This window comes from Trichomycterus rosablanca, chromosome 14 (assembly GCF_030014385.1).
Source record: "Trichomycterus rosablanca isolate fTriRos1 chromosome 14, fTriRos1.hap1, whole genome shotgun sequence".
Classification (NCBI taxonomy): Eukaryota; Metazoa; Chordata; class Actinopteri; order Siluriformes; family Trichomycteridae; genus Trichomycterus; species Trichomycterus rosablanca.
This window is the reverse complement of record NC_086001.1, coordinates 33,820,848-33,844,301: the sequence shown is the minus strand read 5'-3', so window position 1 is coordinate 33,844,301 and position 23,454 is coordinate 33,820,848. Positions and strand designations below refer to the sequence as shown.

The 23,454-nt window shown below is 38.4% G+C and overlaps 1 long non-coding RNA gene and 1 pseudogene across 1 annotated transcript; both read left to right on the top strand.

The window, feature by feature from the left end:
* The window catches only part of LOC134326726 (zinc finger protein 850-like), a 75,571-nt pseudogene extending 52,807 nt beyond the window's left edge, over positions 1 to 22,764 (top strand).
* LOC134326735 (uncharacterized) lies at positions 2,584 to 4,023 on the top strand. The gene is made up of 3 exons (XR_010014565.1): positions 2,584 to 3,104; positions 3,249 to 3,510; positions 3,591 to 4,023. It is a non-coding gene; the product is annotated as an uncharacterized LOC134326735 (long non-coding RNA).
* Positions 22,765 to 23,454: the final 690 nt, after the last annotated feature.

The following is a 23,454-nucleotide window of genomic DNA, read 5'->3' as shown; positions in this document are numbered from 1 at the left end:
GTCGTCTGACATACTGTCTACGGCCACTAGACCCAAATAGAACAATTTTGCTTTCACCAGTCCACAAAATGTTGAGCCATTTCTCGTTGGACCAGTCAATGTGTTCCTTGGCAGATTTGAACCCATTCAGGACGTCTTTGTCTTAACAACGGGACTTTGCAAGGAGTTCTTGCTGGTAAATTGGCTTCACTTAATCATCTTCTGTCCTACTGCTAACTTCAGATGTTCCTTGATCTTTCTGGAGGTGATCACTGGCTGAACCTTTGCCATTTTGGCTATTCTTCGATCCATTTGAACAGTAGTTCCACGCTTCCTTCTGCGTCTTTCAGGTGTTGGTTGTCACTTCAAGGCATTTCAGATCATTTTAGCTGAGTAGCCAATAATTTGCTGCACTTCTCTGTATGTTTTTTCCCTCTACAATTAACTTTCTAATCAAAGTATGCTGTTCATCAGAACAATGTCTGGAACAACCCATTTTACCCAGTATTTCAGAAGGAAATGCACTATGACCAACCTGTGCAACATTTGCCACCCTCCTACCTTAAATAAGGGCCAAAATTGACACCCGTTCTTCTGCAGAATGAATGACTTCACCAGTTGAACTCCTCACTGCTATTATTTTGAACAACCGCCTTTCAATCAATGCTTCGATTACTCAGAATGAGCGGCATGCACGTCCTAAGTGTTGAGTTTGTTTTGTTTTCATTACTCTACTACACTTTCAGGTAAATTATTTGCTATATGTAGAAATAGCATTTCTACTAAAAACAGTGATCAGGTTAATGGTGTTGGACTGCTATTTTTTTTAACACCACTGTATATACAAAACAGTTACATGTGCAAAAATATGAAATAGAAAAAAAATATTAATAAAAACAGTGCAAAATAATAACAATAAAAATTATAATATTTACATTAATGAGGTAATTATCTCTCTCTCTCTCTCTCTGTGTGTGTGTGTGTGTGTGTGTGTGTGTGTGTGTCGCTTGCTCTCTCCGCTATACTGAAAGTGATTTGAATTTCGACAATAAACAGCTCTTATTATGACTGACTGATTCCCTCTACTGATAGAAGCGGAATGGTTGAATTACAGCCGATAAGAACCACACAGAAATATAAATATGTATTATAACGGCTCCCAGAGGCGCGACTCGGTTCCTTTTGTTTATTTTAAAGAGCCGTTTTAACGACTCATCACTATAGGCAAGGCACGCAACCCGCGTTGATGTTGTAGCATGGGGAAAGGGGCGTGTGAGACACATTTTGATGTTTGAGGCGACTAATGGTCTACATTTTCATGATAAGTTGATTTTTTTGTATTTTATTATTTTATTTTTAATTTATTTCATAATATCAGTAACGTGAGAATATTTTTGACGGCACCCCTGACGAAGCCAGACGCGGCACCCCGGTTGAGAAAGGCTGCTCTAACCAACTGAGCTAACCAGCCAGTTAAGCTTTTCTCTTTAGATCTTTGTACATAATTCTACACTAACTCCATTCAACCAGCTGCATGGCAGCACAAAAACCATTAGAGATTCTGCACACTTTCAGTGAAGATCTGTAAAAATGAGCGGCTCCTAAACTGAATTTGGTTGTTATTGCACCAGAAATGCAGCAGTTTCATGTTATTTTAATGATCTGAGATCTCAGTCCTACTTCAGACATCGCTGTCTGGTCATTTCTTATGTTCAGACTTTCTTAATCCACATCTAAGAGGTTTTGTGGGTTCTTATGTGTGTACTATCTAAACTATACAGTATATTTTTGGCACATTTGACACTCATCGAGCACTTTATTAGGAACCTATCTGATACCTGCAATATTTGATTATAAGCTACACCTACCACACAAATAAATTTTTTGGGTATACAGTTACTGACTGTAGCACACCTGTCACCGTGTACCATTTTCGTACCCTGTTTATCAGAAGAAAGGGACCCCTAGAGGTCCAACACAAACACAAAAAAATGTATGAATTAGTGTAGCAGGTGCAACAGTGTTGTTGGGATTTATTAGGAACACATACCCTGTTAGCACTGGTTAGCAAATCTTAACGCTGCTGCTACTACTGGCTTTAATATGACTTTGGAGTGTGTCTGTGGGAATTTGTGCCCATGTGGTCAAATTCAGTCAAGCTTCATGCAGATTTTGCAATGGAACGTTTAAACCTGTAGCCTAGTGGTTAGGGTACTGGACTAGTAATCAAACGGTTGCTGGTTCAAGCCTCACCACTGCCAGGTTGCTGCTGTTGGGCCCTTGAGCAAGGCCCATAACCCTCAGTTGCTCAGATTGTATACTGTAACTGTACTGTAAGTCGCTTTGGATAAAGGCGTCTGCTAAATACTGAAAATGTAAATGTAAACCTAAGAGATTCTCCACCACCACCACTTGCAATTGTTTTATTTGTTATAAGAGAATCTTGAGAGAACATGTCAAACTCAGAAAGTGACCACATGCCAGGTTTTGAAGCCATGTCTGAATACTAATGGAGCATGCAATGCAATGATAGAAAGTCTTTAAATCTACTGGATGAAGGTGCATTATGACATCATAAGTTCTATTAGAACACTGAGGTGTAAATCAGAGTTTGAAGAGCAGCTACATGCAGAACTGCAGAAGCCACTTCACATTTTGCTGATCAGCTTTCTCCCAAGATGTTCAGGATCGTCTCTCAACAACTACTCCAGGCCGCTGGACGGTTTAGCGGCCTGGCTAAGACACACTACAACTCTCAGTGTGAAAAGCCTGCAGCTCCGAGGATGAGACTCCGAAAGGTCGTCGATTCAGAGAACAAAAACCTGGCCAGGGTCTGGAGCGAGTACGCCAGGCGGTATCCTTTGATTTTAGACCCCAAGGACTTGCTGTTGAAAACTTCATCGGTCGACCCTGTCGCTGGTGAAGCAGAGAATAGCAGAGCAAGTCCATCATCTACTGGATTTGATCATTTGTTCCTGGAAGCTGCTCTGGTTGCACTCGGACTGGGCATTACATCCATACAGGGGTTATGCCTCATGGCCGTCGCCACCTGTGTGCTCTGATGGTCCGGAAAGGGCCAAGAGGGCTCGCCACCAGCCAGAGGAAACTTCTAGACCTCAGACCGGGTAAAACTAAACACAGTGTTATTACCCGAGTGTAATTCAGGTTTTGTGGGACTTTAATAAGCACAAAATATTTAATAGTACAGGTGGATGTCGAGAGCAGCCATATAGAAATAAGGAATCTGCCTGCTTTCCTTCTACTCACAGATCCAGCACGTCAACTTTATGGACATCGTCTTAGAGCTGGTGCTGCTGGGAATTCTGGGAAGAGCGAGGGTGCATCAGATCATTTCAGTAAGAGAGTCTGTGCTCTATAGAGTCTAGAATGAATCTGTGCTGCACTACAAGTGTAGTCAAACACCGGAGACGAAGGCTCTTTTTGGACCAGCTGATTGCTCTCATCTATTCGTGCGTTACGCCCAGATGGACTGAACGGCAGTACACAGAGCGTTATTTATTCCATCCTCAGGTGCGTGTACTTTACACCACAAATGATCTCGAATAGAACTGTCTGCTAGTAATCTGTTATTTATTCTTTTTCTCTCTCAGACTGAGATGCTGAACTTCATGGATGAAATCTTCACTCTGGACGAGTCTTTGTACGCAGAACCTGAAGCCCTGGCTGCTGCACTGGAGACGCTTTTATGGCAGAGCCTCCGACGGTTTCATGAAAGGCTGGAAACAGAAGACATCTAAAGGCCAACCTTGATTAGAACCTTTATTTAACTGTCAGGGATGCAGGTCTGGTGGTTGATGTGTTTTTCATGTGTGTTCACAGTTTCTGTACCTGTGGAGGTGTGTCAGGACCCAAGACATGGGCGACATGTGAAGATACCACCAATTTATTGAGATTTCAGAGAGACGTGCTGCCATTAAGTTGACGTCTTTACATCAGGACAACGCCCGGATGACTTCGTGGACCAGATCCAGATGTGTAAAAGCTGATGTTCTGTGAAAATGTAATAAAAAGAAGAAACTGTGATTCGTTCATTCTCTGGTGTCTTTATTCTCTAAAAGAAAAGATTTCCAGTGATTTCACTCATTGCTATAAAAAGTTGGGACGGAGGCAGAATAAGAGTGGAAGGTTTATAGAAGATTACAGTTACAGTTGCTCTCCATGCTGCTCTTTATTTTGAGGGAATTTGAGTTGTGAGATGTAGGAACAAACTGGGAACTGGAATGTGGACACAATACAGAGGAGTAAGGTGTCCAGATATTTGAGGAAAAGAGGCTGTATATGGCAAAGGAACCAAATTACTGCTCCTATTTTATACTTACACATCACAGTTCTAGTAAATAAGGGTTAAGGGCCTCGCTTAGGGACCCAACAGTGACAACTCGCCAATGGTGTGGCTTGAACTGGAAACCTTTTGATTGCTAGCTCAGTACCTTAACCACTAATACCAAGTTCACACCACTGTGTTCAGATCTCTGTTCAGTTAACACTACACAGTGGACAGTGAGTGTAGAAACAACCCAGCTAGCACGATAGATCTGGGCTGATTCCGGCTCCAGTTCGGCAGTGTCGGCTGTCTGTCGGCTCGGCACCCCACATCTGGCCTGATTATGGCTTCATGTCGGCTGACTGAGACTAGGCTACATTGCGGCACCCCACATCTGGCCCGATTATGGCTGCATGTCGGCTGACTGAGACTAGGCTACATTGCGGAAGCCCACATCTGGCCCGATTATGGCTGCATGTCGGCTGACTGAGACTAGGCTACATTGCGGAACCCCACATCTGGCCCGATTATGGCTGCATGTCGGCACTGTTGGCTGACTGAGACTAGGCTACATTGCGGAACCCCACATCTGGCCCGATTATGGCTGCATGTCGGCTGACTGAGACTAGGCTACATTGCGGAAGCCCACATCTGGCCCGATTATGGCTGCATGTCGGCACTGTCGGCTGACTGAGACTAGGCTACATTGCGGAAGCCCACATCTTGCCCGATTATGGCTGCATGTCGGCACTGTCGGCTGACTGACACTAGGCTACATTGCGGCACCCCACATCTGGCCCGATTATGGCTGCATGTCGGCACTGTCGGCTGACTGAGACTCAGCGGAATTGCGGCACCCCGCATCTGCCCCGAATATGGCTGCATGTTGGCTGACTGAGACTCAAAGCAACTTTTTTAATGCAATATAATAGTTGTATATGTATGTGTAAAATTATTTTACAGTTGCTTGATAAGCTTGTTTGACTTGAATCAGATGTATGTACGCTAAGCCATGATAACTGTTTATAACAATGATAACTTACAAGTGATTTTTAACTATTACCTTAATGTTAATACATGGTGGTGTCAGATAGAATCAGTTCACTACTTCAATACGAAAGGTTCCCTGAACGCATGCACATTTAGTTCGGTTTAAATAAGAAAACCGTTATTTTTTACACTTATTCACTGAGGATTTCAAGGTAACGTTAACTGCTCCTCTTTAGGACTAAAACTTACTAAAACATTATATTAAAAATACTGATATACTGTAGTAACAGAACAATATATATAATCAAATAATTTCGTATTTTTGATAATTTATAAATATATTATAGCTATGTTTTAATGTTAGCCAAAAATGCTAGCTTGGCCGGTACGGTAAACTAACTATCTAGCCAGCTATACATAAATGTGGCAGCAAAGGCTATCAAAAATAATTTAAAACATACATCTAAAGGAAACTTACACTGATATTATGAATACGATATAAACCATCTAACAATATAGCCAAGTTATATTACACACATAAGATTTTAAAACAATTACATTAGTTATCTATACCTACATTTGTACGGAGCTGGTGGTCCATCTTTTTTGAGTAAGGGTCGTGATGTATATAAAAGGTTGGTTACATTAGTTCTTCCTGGCAGTTGACAATATTATAAAAACTTTTAGTCATTGGCTGGCATAAATAACCCAGGAAACATGTTTACAAAGACAAAGCACATTATCATGCCTAAGCACTTATTTACAAGTCTTTATGAAGTTCCTTGATTGAATGATTTAAAACTTCTATTACCTTTGGGGTCAGTTTGACCACATTCAATGTTTAACGTCTTTAAATAAATGATTTACATCATTTTTTCTGCTTCATATTTAATGACTTTTCCTAACTTAATGTGGACAACTGGGTAAACATAAAATTAACATGATGATATGTTTTCAGTGTCCTGTACACATGTTGTACGCATCAGTGTTCTTTGGGGTCAGTTTGACCCCAGGCTGTTTTAGCTGTAAAAAACATATAATAAATATCAACATTTTACACACATTTGTTTTGGTTGTTTAGGTGATATTGAGGTCACTATGACATGCAATTTTATAATCTTAAAAAAACTTTAAGGCCCTAACCCAACATACTCACAACTGTAGTAGTGCGAGAACCACTGATAGTTCACACAACATGGGGGAGGGAAAAACATCATCCTCACGAGATTTTTGATATTTCTCATGCTGTGGGGACAGAAAAATATAGAGACAGAGGATGATGTTGAGGAGGACCCTGATTATGAGGCCTCCTCCTTTGATGAGAATGAGACCCTCAGTGTTGACCCTTCTTTTGTTTCTCAACCACCAGCAAACACACTACCTTCCAAAAATTTGGAAGTTATTATGGTCTGTCTCCTCACTTGAACAACAGGGTAGACTTAGTGCTGCTAATGTCATCAAAATGGTTCCAGGCCCCACCAGATACGCTGTCAGAAATGAAAAGTTATTATGGTCTGTCTCCCCACTTGAACAACAGGGTAGACTTAGTGCTGCTAATGTCATCAAAATGGTTCCAGGCCCCACCAGATATGCTGTCAGAAATGAAAAGTTATTATGGTCTGTCTCCCCACTTGAACAACAGGGTAGACTTAGTGCTGCTAATGTCATCAAAATGGTTCCAGACCCCACCAGATACGCTGTCAGCCATGTCAAGACATAAAATCAGCATTTGAGCTCTTCATAACACCACCACTTGAAAGGAAATATGTAAGATTTAGACAAATTTAGAGAGGTGTGTGTATGGGGACAGTTGGGAAGACTTGGATGTGACCCACTTGCAAGCTTACATTGGGTTGCTCATTTTGGCAGGAGTGTACAAGTCAAAAGGTGAAGCAACAGCAAGTCTTTGGGCTGCTGACACTGGAAGGGCACCATGTCTCTAAACACATTTCATATTTAACCACACCCACCTTCACTCCAAACCTACTGTTACACACTGACCCAGCGGCTTTTTCTTCATCAAAGCTACACAATGAGACAAAGATCAGCTCATACTTTCATTCTTACTACAGTAAAACACATTCAACTGACTTTTAAAGTGAAGTTCAAAATGTTGTACAGACATCGTCGCCATCTAGTGCTGCTAGAAATAAATTACAGCTTGTTGCTTGGGTACAGATTTGTGACTTTATTATTATTATTATTTTATTTTTATAATTATTAATTGTTACTTTATGTTTGTTGTAATAAAAATAAACTCTTCATGTTTTAAGTGTAAAAGCATAAACAGCACCATCTATAAAGATGAATCCTCTTGTGCTTATAGACTAGTTGGTTTGTAGTGTTATTTTTAAGCTTCTACTGGTGTGAATGTGTGAGTTGGAAAACAAAACATGACATTAGAGAAACTGCATGGAAGAACGTCTACCACTGACTGTAGTCCTCTCTAAAGCTACCTGAGCAGTGTTGGGGTAATTACTCAAAAAAGTAATCCATTACTCATTACTTATTACTTAACTACAATTGTAATGGGATTACTTTACTCATTACATCCTGGAAAATGTAATCTCGTTCCTCATTACTTTCCCAGACAGCACAATACGTAGGTGAAGCATCGGTAAAACACCGCCGTGAAGGAAATTCATCGCGTTCTATTTTTAGACGTAGGATATTGGGAGGCAAAACGTGGAAGTGTCGCTTTTTGCTTTCCTATGCAACGTGCATCGGCTGAAGATCGGAACATCGCGTTTTCAGCTCCACTGTCGCATCAGGGTCACATGGAGCCGTGGTCAGAGAAGCCCGCTTGGGACTGAAAGATCACCGGTTCTATTCATCAGACTGTATCAACGATTTTAAAGGAGCAGAGATGTACATGCAGGAAAAGTAAAGCCAAATATTACCCATAAGAAAAAGATTTTTCACTGATACTATCGTCAACAATAAATATAAACTCAAGACACACGAAATTCACTGTTGGTTTTGGACAGAAAATGAAATTGCTATATTAGATTTATATGCACTGCCCCCTGGTTCCATGAACTATAGCTACTGTATAGAAATCTGAATCTGTAACTGGTCATATTGTGTACACTGCCAACCCTGGTTACTATAACAACCACTGTATCAGAGAATGTAATGTGGCCTTTCATTAAAAAAATAAATCAATGTCAGGTGTAAAATGATAACCAGACAGTAGCAACATTTACAGTCACAAACAAATCAGGTTGGTTTACTGCAATGGTAGTTTGAAATGCAGTGGCATTAATAAAAATATTGTTTCAACAACAACACAAAAAGCTCAATAAGAGCATTTTCCACACCTTTAACTGTATACACAGGTGTAAAATATGTAATTTTTAAGATATAAAATATTCTTTGCCAGCCCATTACAGCTTCACATAGTGCCCAGCTCACTCTCTTCCTGCCAGCAGCAACAGAATTTCTGTTATCCATCAATGAACATTTAAAGGAAATGGTATCCTACATCTAACACCAAAGATTGCTGTGGCCATTTATGATCTGATAAGCAAAACATAATTTATCATGTAATGTTGAGCATTTAGCAGTTTGCAATAAAATAAATCCTTCAGCTAATAATTAAGGTTGCTGTGGCTGTTTATGATCCAATCAGCAACACTTGCTTCATTTGTACATTAGGCTTATTAATGCTGGCAAATTTTCTCTTCTGATTTACAAAAAATGAATTTGTAGAAATGCTTCAGCTGATGCCAAGTAGCCTTTATTACATGGAAACTTGCAGAAAATATAAAAATATTATAAGGTCAACATCATACAACAGATAAAAATTGAGTTTAATGTGCATATAACAATATAGAACATGATGTAACCTTAAAAATAGTGAGCCTGCATGAGATTACAGCCACCTGTAATATAGTTTCAGTTCAGAGTTGACTGAATAAAATATTTATCGATTTAAACACATTTACGAATGATGGTAGAACCAATCATGTTAAAATACAACATACATTGAACTTGAGTTGCATTAGATACAGCTGGGAAGATGTGATACATTACATAAATGAAAATGAAAATGACAGCACTTTTCACAATCAGACTCGAAGTAGTTTACAAAAAACCCTGGTCCAAACCTTAATGAACAAGCTAAGCAAAACATTGGCAAGGAAAACTACTCCCTCAGAGCAAGAGGAAGAAACCTTAAGAGACTCATCCTACACTGGTCCAAACTAGAAAAATTAATAAGAATAACGAATAATTAGCCTTGGCCTAATAATTAGAGGACTGGGCTCGGTACCAGAAGGTTGCCGGTTCAATTCCCAGGATCCATGGCTGAAGTGCCATGGGCACCGGGGATGGCTGCCCGACACACTGGGTGTGTGTTGACTGGTGCACTGGTGTGTGCGTGTTCACTGCCACAGATGGGTTAAATGCGGAAGACATTATTTTATAGTCAATGCGAAATCTGACCGGGAGCCAGTGCAGTGTGCATAAGACAGGGGTGATGTGTTCATATTTTCTGGTTCTAGTAAGGATTCTGGCTGCTGCATTCTGGACTAACTGCAGTTTGTTTATACACCTACTGGAACAACCAGACAAAAGGGATTACAATAATCCAACCTAGAGGTAACAAAAGCATGGACAAGTATTTCTGCGTCATGTAGTGACATCATAGCTTAGCAAGGTTTCTAAGATGATAGAAGGCTATCCTGGTGGTGATAGCTACATGAGCTTCAAAAGAAAAACTGGAATTAATAATCACACCAAGGTCTATAACAGCTGTACATGGTGTAACTGAAATACCATCCAGAGTTACTATGTAATCAGAAAGTTTACTTCTAGCTGCCTGTGGTCCTAATATTTTTTATTATATGATTTACTAAAAGAAAATTGTTCAACATCCAGAGTCTAAACTGGTGTCTCTTATCTGGATGTGCTTAAGTCAAGCAGTACAAGCAGGGAGACACAACCCTGATCAGAGGCCAGTAACAAGTCATTTACAACTTTAACACACAGGCCTAAACCCTGACTGACAAATGTTATTTCTATGCAGGTATGAACATAGCTGCTGTGCTACAACCTTTTCTAGGATTTTGGAGATGAAGGGGAGGGTTGATATCGGTCTGTAATTAGACAACTGGCAGGGGTCTAGGTTAGGTTTTTTGCCAGAGGTTTGATAACTGCTTTAAATGATTTAGGGACATAGCCAGTACTAAGAGATGAATTTATCTTTTTTAAAAGAGTTGTATCTGTTTTAGGAAAGTTGTGGGTACGGGATCTAGTATACATGTTGTCAAGAAATTAGTGAAATTAACTTGGTCTCACGGAGAGGGTTAAAAGACTCTAAACGCTGATCTGATGTAACTATACTGACATCTAGTTGGTTTGTCATCAGATTGCTCAGGTTTAGATTAATAGTATTAATTTTGTGCCATATGTTTTCAACTTCATCACTGAAAAAATTCATAAAGTTGTCGCTGCTAAATACTGATGGTGTGGATGCTTCTGTAGTGGTGGTCTTCCTAGTTAGTTTTGCTACAGTATTAAATGTAGGATTAGTTTTGTTTTCTTCTAGCGAGGAGAAATATTTTGCTCTAGCAGCACTAAGAGCTTTTCTATAATTTAGGAGACTCTCCTTCCATGCGGTTTGGAACACAACCTGGTTAGTTTGACTCTGTTCTAAGACAGTCATTCTGCTGTTCACTCAAGGGGAGGCTGCTACAGGAAGTCAGGGAAGGGTACACAGGAGGGAAGTGATGTGTTTGAACTTTTGAAGGTTGAAGACAACTTAAGCTGCTGCTCCATAAGATGATGTCCGTTGTACATGCTGAGATTCGAGCCAAAACCTGTGTCAAAAGGAAGAAAAGAAAGAATAAGTTGAGTGTTGTTAAGCAAAACAATGGTAGACAAAGCCAAGTGAAGAAAACAGCACCAAATTAGGTTATGACGAACACTGCCATATTGTTATTGCTGTATTGTCCTGCTGCAGTGGCATCAGATCTGTTTTTTTTTTTTACAAAATATATACACAACAAATGAGTGTTTCAGCTAAAATAGCTCAATAGATCAAGTTACAGAAGACAGTATATTTGCTGTACACGTTACATAATAACCAAACATTAAGTGGTTTAGTTCCTTAAACATCACATGTACTGCATGCAGCACCTCAGATTGATCTTTCAGGCAGTCCTTTATGCCAAACTTGTTTTTAGTAGGGTTGAACTAATAGAAAAACTAAAATTAGGGCAATAATCTTTGAAAAGCAATACAGCAGTGTATTCTGATAGTCAGTCAGACATTTTCTCATCTGCTTAGTCCGTCAGAGTGGTGGTTTGTCCGGAGCCCACCCGGAATCACTCAGCACAAAGCAGGAATACATATACCACATACCACACACACACACACCGAGGGGCAATTACGTGTATCCAATAAGCCTACCCTTTGTGTTTTTCAGGAGCAGGGAGGGAACCAGAGCACCTGGCAAAAACCCACACAGACACAGGGAGAAGCTCCAAACTCCTCAAAGACAGATGCTGAAGCGAGACTCGCCTGTATAGTTTTTCAATTCTAGCAATATCTTTAAGTCATATATTTGACACATAAAACATTAAGTCTGGTAATACCTATAAACTGTGATTACCTGTCATTATTTTCACATTTGTTTAATTCTGTTTTGTGAAAATAATAAATATTAAAATATAAAATATCACTCCAACGGGTCACATTTTTTACCCCAGTGGTGGAGCATGGAGTGATGCACATTCAAAGGGTAAAATATTTAAAGCATAAGACTGAATATCTGTGCATTAACACATCTTAGTGAATTATCCCATACTAAATTAGTCAATTTAGGGAACATTAACAAATAAGGCTAGTATACTGAATAAAGTATGCAACACATTAACCACAAACAGCCTATTTATTATGCTGTAGGCATTGTGATTCTTTTGACTATCACCTTATGTTGCAACTCATCTGATTTTAAATTAATAACAAAGGAAAAAGAAAAAGTTAGTGAGACTGAAAATAAAAGGCGAGTTAAACGTCTTAAACAATTGATCATAATAGGCTTTATGGGAAGCTCATGCTCAGTACAAAAATATTGTACTACCGTATAAAAGTAAAATGTAAAAAATAAAAAAGTTACTCTTTTACTATATTAAATGTAAGTTATACTTAAGCAATCTTGATGGTGTATATTAATAACCTACTGTAGGAGCACTGGGTGCTGCATGGTGAAGGAGCAGTGATGCCACAGTGATGCTACAGACTGCCAAGTGGACCATGGCTAGATTAAAATTCAACATTTGCTGTGGCTGCAATTTCATTCAAGGTCAACACCCATTCCATTTCAAGTTATGTCAATCCATTTACCTTCAGTTTTAGAAAACCAAAAACCTCTGTGAACACACCAGGCCCAGTTCTAACACCCTGCATCCATCTTTGCAGGGCTCTTATTCTTGGTAGAGGAACCCTGCACTACCTGCAGGGTCTTGTAACCTGTTGGACCAGCAGCAAAGTGATTGATCTATTTCGTCCCTTTTGTGTTTAGTCTGACTAATGCCTCAATTTGGTCATTTTGAAAAAGTGGTCTTTAAATGATTTGTCCCCAATTCACTTTGTTTGAGAGCAGCATTATCGTTCTTTATTATTTTAGTGCTGCTTTTGCTTTTTTTCTTGTCTATATTTTTTTAACAGATCCCAATGACCTTTCCCTATTCCTTACTTTAAATAAATCAAACTTTAAGCTTCCCAGTGCTGTGGTTTTTGTTTGTAAAAAGTGCAAATGCAGTGTTTGAATAGGATTACCTCATTTTTGTTGGTGTAATCTCTGGTAATGTTAAGATGTGTGTCAGTCACTCTGAGCGACAGGAGCATCTCCAGGCAGCACAACAAACCATGGTGGAGACTATATGCAGGACAACGCAGAGGAAAGAGCACAGACAAACTGTTTAAGTTCATGAGACATTCATTTAATGAATTTATGATGAATGGTAAATAAGTGCATAGTAAAAACAAGGACAAGGCACATGTGTGTGTGTGCACAGATATATAAATGTGTTTTAATGCGTCATGTCCTGTCTAGACATGATGCGTTTGAATGTTTCCCTTTTAATAGCAGATTTCTGCACCTGCAAGTCAATTTTGGCTTCTTCTCCTTCTGTTGTATTTAAAAGTCAAAGTTTACACTAGTCAGTAAGTTAAGATTACACAGACCCTCAGTATATCAATAAAAATTAGGATATGACTTCTTTTGACAACCATACCAAGTTTAAGAACATAAAGGTGCACTCACACTAGGCGCTGTTGCCTTGTACAATACCAGAGAATGATTGTACTCCCTTTTCCCCTGTGCACACTGCTATGTTCTGGGCCCGAGCACACTTGTGTCTTCACTATGCAACTGTTTTGTTGGAGAAAGGTATGTTTGCTACGACAGCATATTAGGGCCACTGCTAAATACATGAATAAATACATACATTCATACATGGATAAATGCTCTTTAACCAAGGTAACTCTTTTCTTTAAAAAAATGCATACTGATGTAACTATGTAAACATGTTGATGTGCTATATAAATATTGTTAATCAATGTATTTATTAACTATTGATTACCAAAACTCACTGTTTTGTCTGTGTATAGAGTCCACATGAATCTATTGACCACCAAGCGTACTGAACTGCCTTCGATGCGTCTCACTCAACACATCTATGCTTGCAGGCTTGTCACGTGTCACTTTGTTCCCTAATTTTGGTTCAACTGCAAATACATATGACCAGTATAAAAGCAAACCAGGACCCAATGTATTTGTTTCGTGTTAAATATAGCGTCATCCCCTGTAGCAAGTAAAAGTTTCTCCTCCTGATCAAATGCAATGAAGCATACCTTGGTCTAGCTGCTCTAAATCCTACATATACACCTAATAGGGACAAAAGTATTTGGACACCTACATATTACACCTACAGGAGAATTCATGACATCCCACTGTGAAGGCTTTCTACAAGATTTGAGTGTGTCTGTGGGAATTATTGTCCATTCATCCATAAGAGCATTTGTGAGGTCAGGAAGTGATGGACAAGAAGACATGGCTCACAATCTCCATTCTCCATTTCCCCCCAAAGGTGTTCGATGGGGTTGTGGTCAGAGCTCTGTGTGGACCGATCACGTTCTTCCAGACCAAACTCACCCAACCATGCCTTTATGAACCTTTCTTTGTACACTGGGACACAGTCATGTACAAACAGAAAAGAGCCTTCTCCAAACAGTTCCCACAAAGTTGAAACCAAATAACTGTCCAAAATGACTTGGTGTAATGAAGCATTAAGAATTCTCATTCCCAGGCCTAGACCAAGCCCTGAAAAACCCCATAACATTATCCCTCCTCCACCAAACTGGGTTGACACTGTGCACTCATTCTCCTGGCATTCACTAGGTGTTTGATTTTATATACCTGTGGCAATGGGACTGAACAAACCCCCTAAATTTAGTGATTAAGAAGTGTGTCCCAATACTTTTGTCCATATAGTGTATCAAATCAAGCACTTAGTGAATGCCCATACAGAGCTCTGACCTCAACCCCCTCAAACACTGCTGGGATAAACTAGAATGAAGATTGTGAGCCAGGTCCTCTCATCCAACATCACTGTCTGATCTCACAGATGCTATATGAACTGATCCATTTCCCACAGACACACTCTTGTAGAAAGCCTTCCCAGAAGAATGGGAGCTGTTATAGCTGCAGAGGGGAACAGACTATATATAAATGTCTATGGATTTAGAATGGGGTGTTATAAAAGAATACTTTTGTCCATACAGTGTAGCTGATGATATTTACTAGACTGAACAGCCTGAGGAGGGCGGCGGGAAAGTGTGAAAGTGACTGCACGCGCTCGCAGTCTCGCGCAGTTTGAGGGTATAAAAAGCCGTTTTTAACCCTCAGTTCGTTATTTCTGGCTTTAAGGAGTTTAGAGGTAAGAAATAAATAAAATAAAACACAAGATATGAAAAATTCATATGTTATAATGGGTGACAAAACAATATAATATACCGGTATATTAATCAGAATAAAATAAATCTTTTTGGATTAACCAGGTTAACTTGAGTTAGCTTTGAGGCTAACACAGATGGATTGTTGTGGTAAATAAAATTTTATTTTTCATTTTCAGTTTGAGAGGAACAACATTATTAAACGTTTAATATTTTATTAATTCTCGAAATATATCATTCAGAGGAGTCGATTCCTCTACACCGATCGCCAGAGGAGTCGATTCCTCTACGCCGATTACTGTTGTTATTGTAAAGTGTAACGGAATCGTGGATCCCGCTTTGGTCCGCGATGCGTGGTGCCGTGGTTAACACTGAGTCGACTCAGAGTCGTGATTTATTAGTTGACCATCGAGCACCAACAAAACGGAACACTGTAAATTCTCTTAAGCTCTAAGATGTTCAGTAGTAAAACATTAGGCACAGTTTAAACACACACTTTAAACTAAATGTCCAACGTGTCTGACTCCAACAGGCTAAACAGCTGGGCTGCTCACGTTCAGCACAATATCACTGACATATACTGGACAATTACCATTTAAACAAGAACTTAACACATTACCGACATTTCTTAAAGCTTAATTACGTGCCACTACTGATAACAGAGGAGTACAAATCCACGAGCATCCCCCGTTCTGCTCCCACACGTGGACTAACTGTTTACAGCTCACTGCAGACAAGAAGCGCCTACTTTCAGAGAAAGATCTGACTCACATCCAGAACCACCAATCACCAAATTACGCCGATCGGACCAGCGAGCTGAGGGCGGGACTAAATTGATGTCCCATATGCAAATTAAATATGTAAATAATATAAAATGTTCGAATATTTTTTACATTTTAATAGATATTGTATTTTGTGATTTAATTAAAAGGGTAAAAAAAAATTGAGATGCAATATTGTTATGTGCAGTGCGCTCTGGCCAGGGATTCAGAAGAAGTGATTGACACTTCTGCAAACCAATAGCAGGGACTTGGAGGAAGACAAAGAGAGGCGATTAGCCAAGATCATTCACACTTAGTGAGCTTTGGTGAGGGAGAGCGCGTCAATCAGTAACAGATGCGCTGGAGCTTAGAAAATATGCGCGCCTATCCACGATTTTCCTGAACTTTGACCTTTCTCGTGATTCGTAGCTGAAGCCGGTTTTTGACTTCCGGTTACAGTGTTTACATTCTGAACGACAGAAGTAGTGGTCATTCGTAACTGGTTTTTTTTAACAAACATGGCCAAAAGCACTCGGTGGTTGAATAGTAAGTGTAGAGCGACTGTCTATTTCTGCATTTTGTTAGACGAGTGCACTGTTGTACCCTTATTCCCTCCTCTCGGTGTGTTGTTGGAACGCACTCTGCTCACTCGCATGTTCTGCGTCTCTGCAAGCTGATACTCCGAACAATAAAGCAGTTTTGTTTTAGTTAAAACTGAGTCCTTTCTTAATTCCTAGCACTTGACAGTAAGGACATTTTAAGAAGCTGTGATGACCGTGTTCTGACAGTGCCCCACCCTTCCACGCTTACAGAGTGGGTAGATGACATGAGGTTAGCTATATTGATGTACGTAAGTGAACCATTTCGTCTTTTCCGAAGCTGTAGATGGTGAGGAGCTACAGAACTATAAAAGCACAGAGGCTTACATGCGTAGGAATTGCTGAAGGTAAACATCAGGCGTGGGTAATGCTGAGGGAAAGTGGAGTAGTCGAGACGGTGGGTTACTCGTGCATTGCAGGGTTAGGGAAGTTGTGGAAGGTAGGGATGAACCGAGGAACATTCTAACTGCTGTGAAACACTGGAAATAATAAACAATGTATCACGACTGATTTGTTGATTGTTTTTACTTCTACAACAGTGTATACTTATATTGGTTCATGAGTGGATGTAAAGCAGGAAAGGGGAGCTGAAGGGACAGAATAAAACGCGTTGCGTTGTTTAATTTACTAAAACAATGAACTGGGAACAACAAACAGGGTATTTACACCCGTTCAGTATTCACTTGCACAAGCCGTGTCTGTCTGGGTGTCCGGATTTAAATGTTATTTGTCCAATTTCTGCAACGCTCTCTAAAATTTTGGACTATACAAAGTGAAACTGCATTATACGATATTATAAATGTTTTATTATTATTTAATTAATAAATATTATATTATTGATATAATTAATATGATTATTATTATATTATTATGGAATGTAACGCGTAAGGCGCAGCGCACCGACAATGTTTACAAATCCGCTGGTGTTAAAAGCTCGTACTTTCCAATAACAGCTTCAATTTCTCTGAGTTGTTGTGGCACCCGAGAGCGGCACACGTCGAGCCCGAGCTCATATTTGAACCATGCAGTCCTTACCAAAAGTAGTTTAATAATGTTGTAGTTAGTACTACAGCAAATCTAACGCGACCGGAAACGAAAAACCGGCAAACGGAAATAGGGAGGTGTCATGGCAGCCCCCATTGTGTTGCCAGGAAAATCGTGGATAGAATCGGTTCGTTCGGGAACGACTCATCACTCATCACAGTAACTGTAATGTCATTACAAATATGTAACTGTAACGCGTTACATGACTTCGTTACAGATAAAAAGTAATCACGTGACTGTACCGCGTTCCCCCCAACACTGTAGCTGAGAGATACAGGGCTAATGGAGATGTTTTACTGCTAAGCTGCTGTTCAACTCCAGTCCAGTTGGTGACGCTGGTGCGTTTTAAGTTGTTCTGCCAACCGCCATTAAACATCATAAGAAGAACAAGAAGCTGCTGTGTTTGTACTGTAGAGCCTCATCTGTAAGTAAAATATGTATTTAATTATAACCCTTATATTTAATTATAACCACATTCTAATTAATAATAAAACTAGAGTTCATAATAAAACATCACTGTGAGGATTTGAGGAGCTTTAACTCCAGTTTTATTTAAACACACAAACTTTTAGCTGCTCCGCTAACTGTTAGCATCACACATGATTCAGTACTGATGAACCGATTCATTGAACCGATGAATCAGTCGATTGTAACGGATTTAGAGTTTATTCATTATTAAATCTAACATTTTGATATAAACGCGTCACATGTTCAGCTTTGTTTACAGTGTTTAATGTTTGATAGAAACAGCGAGTTCTTGTAGCTTTGTTTCCAGGTTGTTTTACAGGTTTATAGTAAAAGTTAAAAGTATTAGTACAGCACTGTTATTGGGAGTGGATGAGAAACTAGATGTAAAGAACATCAGACTTCATCATTTCACTTTGGGCCACAAAACCACTTCCACCAAACTCAAAGGGTTGTTTCCCAGACAGGGATAAAGGCTTATAGTCCAGGACTACATGTTGCTTTAAATAGAGAATCTCCATTCAAAATGCTGTGTAGTCTAGGACTAGGCTTAATCCCTGTCTGTGAAACCAACCCAAAAAGTTCTATTAGAAGTCTTTTCTGTCTGATGCTGCTCAGTCCCACAATAGTTTCAACATTTTCACTCTGTTTACAGCCTCACAGCATTAAAAATAAACAGTTAAAGAGTCTAAAAGAATTTTCCTGGATTTCTCTTTAATAGGGAATAAAGTACATTTGTCTATCTGTCCGTCTGCCTGTCAGATCTTTTAATAATGCAGTCAGCAGAAGAGGGACACGTCACCCCCATAGATCTACAAAATGAAGGATTTCAAGTGAAACTAAAAAAAAAGGAGGAGGAAGAAGATGGAAGTTACTTCTGTAAGTAAATGTGGAGCAATTTGCCATGTTAGTACAGTACAGTGTGGTTAGTATAGTAGAAATAATAAGAGAATGTGGATAGTGGGATTAGAACCTGTACTGTACCGTACTGTCCTGTGGAGAAGTGCTGATACATTCCAGTCTGGATTAAATCTAAGTAGTATTTATTTGTGGTAACTAAACCCACAACCTTCAGTTTCCTCCAGTTGTTGAGTTTCTTCTTCACATATTGATGAATTTCAGGTGAAGGATCTTTAATCCCTGTGGAACACGTCACCTCTGAGGAACACTTCACCCCAGAGGACCAACAGTGTGGAGGTTTCCAGATGAAGCCTGTGAAGAAGGAAGAACCTGAAGATAAAGATGAACTCAGTAAGTAAAAATAACATTTATTATTGAATTTATTTGTGTCTATCACTAATACTAACACTAACAGCACCACTAAACCACTCACAGTCACGCAAACGACTCTAATCTCTATTTACACAAATAAGAAAACTGTTGAGCCCAACTTGTGAGAATCTGTTCAGCCATGATAATAGAGACAGCAGCTGATCTGGTGTTAAGAACCACACAAAGTACAATAATAATAATAGTAATAAGTTTAACTTATATAGCGTCTTTCAGCAAACTCAAGGTCGATGTACAATGACAAAACAAACATAACAGAAGGGATCGATTACACATAGAATTCAAGAAGAAAAATTAAAGTATTGTGTATAGAGAAATTCACAGAGAGAAGAGATCCAGCAAAGAGTCGAGCAGAGAGTTCTAGAGTGCCTCCCATAGTGGACAACCTAAAGAAATTAATCATTCTTGATGCATCATGGTACAGGACTTTATCATCAGATCTCAGTTTAACATTTACTAACAATCTTTATTATTTATAATGTTATAAACGTATTTGATTATTTATAATGTTATAAATGTATTTAATTATTTATAATGTTATGAATGTATTTTATTATTTATAATGTTATGAATGTATTTTATTATTTATAATGTTATAAATGTATTTGATTATTTATAATGTTATAAATGTATTTAATTATTTATAATGTTATGAATGTATTTTATTATTTATAATGTTATGAATGTATTTTATTATTTATAATGTTATAAATGTATTTGATTATTTATGTTATAAATGTATTTGATTATTTATAATGTTATAAATGTATTTGATTATTTATAATGTTATGAATGTATTTTATTATTTATAACGTTATAAATGTATTTTATTATTTATAATGTTATAAATGTATTTGATTATTTATAATGTTATAAATGTATTTGATTATTTATAATGTTATAAATTTATTTTATTTATAATGTTATGAATGTATTTTATTATTTATAACGTTATAAATGTATTTGATTATTTATAATGTTATAAATATATTTGATTATTTATAATGTTATAAATGTATGTGATTATTTATAATGTTATAAATGTATTTTATTATTTATAATGTTATGAATGTATTTTATTATTTATAATGTTATAAATGTATTTGATTATTTATAATGTTATAAATGTATTTATTATTTTTAATGTTATAAATGTATTTCATTATTTATACTGTTATAAATGTATTTGATTATTTATAATGTTATAAATGTATTTGATTATTTATAATGTTATAAATGTATTTGATTATTTATAATGTTATAAATGTATTTATTATTTGTAATGTTATAAATGTATTTGATTATTTATAATGTTATAAATGTATTTGATTATTTATAATGTTATAAATGTGTTTGATTATTTATAATGTTATAAATGTATTTATTATTTGTAATGTTATAAATGTATTTGATTATTTATAATGTTATAAATGTATTTGATTATTTATAATGTTATAAATGTATATGATTATTTTCTGCTTCAGAACTGAACAAGGATTTCTGCTGCTCCTCATGTCCACGTTCCTCTACAACCCAAAATCAGCTCCACAATCACATCAAGAGCTGCAACCATGATAAATATGAGACTCTGGTGAAGATTAAGACTGAACATGAGGATCTGACGCCCACCAGAAGCTCCAGTAATCAGCAAACGTCCTCTGGTACTGTCAGCATTAACACCTCTCTCAGTCCCACAAAGGAAGAAGGAAACGTCTGCTCACAGTGTGGGAAGATCTTCAGTACCCAGGGTGCTTTCAAAATACACCAGAGCATTCACACTTGAGAGAAACCATATCAGTGCTCACAGTGTGGAAAGCATTTTAATAGACAGAGTCATCTCAAAAGACACCAGCGCATTCACACAGAAGAGAAACCATATCAGTGCTCACAGTGTGGGAAAAATGTTAATACACAGAGTAATCTTAAAGTACACCAGCACATTCACACTGGAGAGAAACCGTATAAGTGCTCACAGTGTGGGAAGAATTTTAATACACAGAGTAATCTCAAAAAACACCAGCGCATTCATACTGGAGAGAAACCGTATCAGTGCTCACAATGTGGAAAGAGTTTTAATGGACAGAGTGCTCTGAAAAGACACCAGCACATTCACACTGGAGAGAAACCATATCAGTGCTCACAGTGTGGAAAGAGTTTTAATGGACAGAGCCATCTCAAAATACACCAGCGCATTCACACTGGAGAGAAACCGTATCAGTGCTCACAGTGTGGAAAGAGTTTTAATCGACAGAGTGCTCTCAAAACACACAAGCGCATTCACACTGGAGAGAAACCGTATCAGTGCTCACAGTGTGGAAAAAGTTTTAATGGACAGAGTGATCTGAAAAGACACCAGCACATTCATACTGGAGAGAAACCATATCAGTGCTCACAGTGTGGAAAGAGTTTTAATCGACAGAGTGCTCTCAAAATACACCAGCGCATTCACACTGGAGAGAAACCATATCAGTGCTCACAGTGTGGAAAGAGTTTTAATGGACAGAGTGATCTGAAAAGACACCAGAACATTCACACGGGAGAGAAACCGTATCATTGCTCACAGTGTGGAAAGAGTTTTAATGGACAGAGTGCTCTCAAAACACACAAGCGCATTCACACTGGAGAGAAACCGTATCAGTGCTCACAGTGTGGAAAAAGTTTTAATGGACAGAGTGATCTGAAAAGACACCAGAACATTCACACGGGAGAGAAACCGTATCATTGCTCACAGTGTGGAAAGAGTTTTAATGGACAGAGTGCTCTCAAAACACACAAGCGCATTCACACTGGAGAGAAACCGTATCATTGCTCACAGTGTGGAAAGAGTTTTAATGGACAGAGTCATCTCAAAATACACCAGCGCATTCACACTGGAGAGAAACCATATCAGTGCTCACAGTGTGGAAAGAGTTTTAATATACAGAGTAATCTCAAAAAACACCAGAGCATTCACACTGGAGAGAAACCGTATCAGTGCTCACAGTGTGGAAAAAGTTTTAATCAACAGAGTGCTCTCAAAACACACAAGCGCATTCACACTGGAGAGAAACCATATCAGTGCTCACAGTGTGGAAAGAGTTTTAATGGACAGAGTAATCTAAAAAAACACCAGCGCATTCATACTGGAGAGAAACCGTATCAGTGCTCACAGTGTGGAAAGAGTTTTAATATACAGACTCATTTCAAAATACACCAGCGCATTCACACTGGGGAGAAACCGTATCAGTGCTCACAGTGTGGAAAGAGTTTTAATAGACAGAGTGCTCTCAACATACACCAGCGCATTCACACTGGAGAGAAACCGTATCAGTGTTCACAGTGTGGAAAGAGTTTTAATATACAGAGTAATCTCAAAAAACACCAGCGCATTCACATTTTACAGAAATGATGTTCACAGTGTTGGAGCTGCTTTGCTAATTCATCAGACACAAGTGTGACTCATTATCTGTTACTAGTGGTGTCTCTCAGGGCTCTGTCTTGTGGCCTCTACTATTTATAATTTACCTGCTTCCCATTGGATGTATCTTTAGGAAATACAACATTCAATTTTATTGTTATGCGGACGACACCGAGCTATACCTGTCCACTGTGCTCACGGCTACTCTTCCTCCTCCATCTCTCTCTGATTGTCTAACAGAATTAAGAACATGGTTCTCTTACAGTTTTCTCAAATTAAATGCTGATAAAACTGAAATTCTTCTAATAGGTACAAAATCTCCTCTCTCTAAATCTAACAAATTCTCAGTGATGATGAAGAACTCAGTCGTCTCTCTTTCCACTCACAATCTTTCATTTCATGCACATATTAACAATATCACACAATCTGCTTATTTCCATTTACGTAACATAAATCGTCTTTGTCCATTCCTTTCTCCTAGAAGTGCTGATGTTCTTGTTCATGCCCTGGTCACATCTTGAATTGATTATTGTAACTCTCTCCTTTTTGGTCTACCTCATATGGGAGCTAGAGCTTTTAGCTACTCTGCCCCACATCTCTGGAACTCTCTCCCTTGCCTTAAAACGTGTTTTTTAAACTTGCCTACCCTTAATCTGTGTAATTAATTATGTACTGATGTTT